This window comes from Schistocerca cancellata, unplaced genomic scaffold (genome assembly GCF_023864275.1).
Source record: "Schistocerca cancellata isolate TAMUIC-IGC-003103 unplaced genomic scaffold, iqSchCanc2.1 HiC_scaffold_847, whole genome shotgun sequence".
Classification (NCBI taxonomy): domain Eukaryota; kingdom Metazoa; phylum Arthropoda; class Insecta; order Orthoptera; family Acrididae; genus Schistocerca; species Schistocerca cancellata.
The window spans coordinates 85,001-87,500 of NW_026046858.1; the positions used below are offsets into that span (position 1 = coordinate 85,001).

At 56.6% G+C, this 2,500-nt stretch overlaps 1 non-coding gene across 1 annotated transcript in view; it reads right to left on the reverse strand.

Moving 5' to 3' along the window:
* The window catches only part of LOC126147158 (small subunit ribosomal RNA), a 1,908-nt gene extending 1,333 nt beyond the window's left edge, over positions 1-575 (reverse strand). Inside the window, exon 1 of the ribosomal RNA XR_007530034.1 lies at positions 1-575. This exon is cut by the window's left edge and continues 1,333 nt beyond it. This is a non-coding gene — a ribosomal RNA (small subunit ribosomal RNA).
* Positions 576-2,500: the final 1,925 nt, after the last annotated feature.

Below are 2,500 nucleotides of genomic sequence, written 5' to 3' on the forward strand. Positions count from 1 at the left end.
CTTGCCCTCCAATAGATACTCGTTAAAGGATTTAAAGTGTACTCATTCCGATTACGGGGCCTCGGATGAGTCCCGTATCGTTATTTTTCGTCACTACCTCCCCGTGCCGGGAGTGGGTAATTTGCGCGCCTGCTGCCTTCCTTGGATGTGGTAGCCGTTTCTCAGGCTCCCTCTCCGGAATCGAACCCTGATTCCCCGTTACCCGTTACAACCATGGTAGGCGCAGAACCTACCATCGACAGTTGATAAGGCAGACATTTGAAAGATGCGTCGCCGGTACGAGGACCGTGCGATCAGCCCAAAGTTATTCAGAGTCACCAAGGCAAACGGACCGGACGAGCCGACCGATTGGTTTTGATCTAATAAAAGCGTCCCTTCCATCTCTGGTCGGGACTCTGTTTGCATGTATTAGCTCTAGAATTACCACAGTTATCCAAGTAACGTGGGTACGATCTAAGGAACCATAACTGATTTAATGAGCCATTCGCGGTTTCACCTTAATGCGGCTTGTACTGAGACATGCATGGCTTAATCTTTGAGACAAGCATATGACTACTGGCAGGATCAACCAGGGAGCTGCGTCAACTAGAGCTGAGCAGCCGGCCGCCCGGGAGTGTGTCCCAGAGGCCCGCGCGAACACGCAAGCGTCCGCTCAATTATTCTGCAAACAGGAGGAGGCTGAGCTCCCCTGCACAATACACCTCGAAACCCTCTCAGGTCCCGGCGGCGCGCAGCGCCGTCCTAAGTACTTGGTCGGGTTCGAGAGAGGCGCAATCGCCCGGAGTTAGGCGAGTAGACGCTTTAGGTGCGACCACCCGTGCTCCCAACTGAGCTTGCCGCTGCCGACAGAGGCCCGGGAGCGTGCTGTCGTGGCATTGCCGGCGGGAGACAACACGCGCCACCTACGGTGACCGGCAGCTCCAACGCCAGCGCCACAGAAGGGCAAAGGCCCCACGTGGGTGCCGAAGCGAACTCTCCCAGCACAGCGCACGTGCCAACACGTCTGCACAACTGCGATACAAACCACCAGCGAGAACCGCTGGGGCGACCGAGCAGCAGACGGCGTCGCGGCGCCGAGTGCCGGGCGGCGGCGCATCCTCAACGCACACAGTCCTCAATCGGACCAGCACACTGCAGATGTCCACCGCGCTTCGCACCGGGCCGGCGAGGACCCACTTTGGCTGCACGGCGCCGCGCGCAGGGTGCCCCGGCGCGCAGCTGCGCCGCCTGCCGCGTCCGTCGGCCGGCGCGCCTGCCACTGGGCGCCCCCACCAGCCGGCTGTAGCGCGTGCGCCCACGCACCGCGCGGCCAGCACGCCGGGCGGCCCCCCCTCACCGGCCGGGGACAGTCCCACCCACCCACAGCCGCGTATCGCTTCACACCCAGATTCACATTCACGTTCGTTGGTATGGTGGGGACCGCTTCGTAGCTGTACCGATCGTTGCCCTCACAGGTGTACCTCCAGCAAGGACAACCGCACCACAACGGGTTACCAGTTGTTCATTTGCGTAACGTCACCAGTAAACGTACACGTCCATCCCCGTTTGCAAAGTCAACTATTATTGCATGCCTGCCTGTCAGGTGTCAAGACACACTACATCCGCTCACATCCACGCAACAAAATGTGCCCGACTAGAGGGCACGTGGAAGGTGCCCCCGTACGTATGCGATGTCCACTGCGCGACCAACTGTCAACCGGCCTCTGTAGCATGTCGCAGATGTGGAACGCGGGGCACCGTGCTATCACATTGTGTGAGAAGAGACTACTACGTCTGCATACACGCGCCACTACATGAACAGACGGCTCATGCTGATCGCCATCCACTGCGTCCATTACTCCCACACGTCTCTATGGCGTACCACACTGCAATGCAGCTGTTATGGGGAGATGACACGTAGCTGTGTACACAACATTCTGAGCGGGTTGCGGTTGGACAATACATTACTGTAACGTGTCATATGCCAATTACAGAGCAGGGTAAGGCACAACTTGGGTTAGGTTAAGGCACAACTTGGGTTAGGTTAAGGCACAACTTGGGTTAGGTTAAGGCACAACTTGGGTTAGGTTAAGGCACAACTTGGGTTAGGTTAAGGCACAACTTGGGTTAGGTTAAGGCACAACTTGGGTTAGGTTAAGGCACAACTTGGGTTAGGTTAAGGCACAACTTGGGTTAGGTTAAGGCACAACTTGGGTTAGGTTAAGGCACAACTTGGGTTAGGTTAAGGCACAACGTGGGTTAGGTTAAGGCACAACGTGGGTTAGGTTAAGGCACAACGTGGGTTAGGTTAAGGCACAACGTGGGTTAGGTTAAGGCACAACGTGGGTTAGGTTAAGGCACAACGTGGGTTAGGTTAAGGCACAACGTGGGTTAGGTTAAGGCACAACGTGGGTTAGGTTAAGGCACAACGTGGGTTAGGTTAAGGCACAACGTGGGTTAGGTTAAGGCACAACGTGGGTTAGGTTAAGGCACAACGTGGGTTAGGTTAAGGCACAACTTG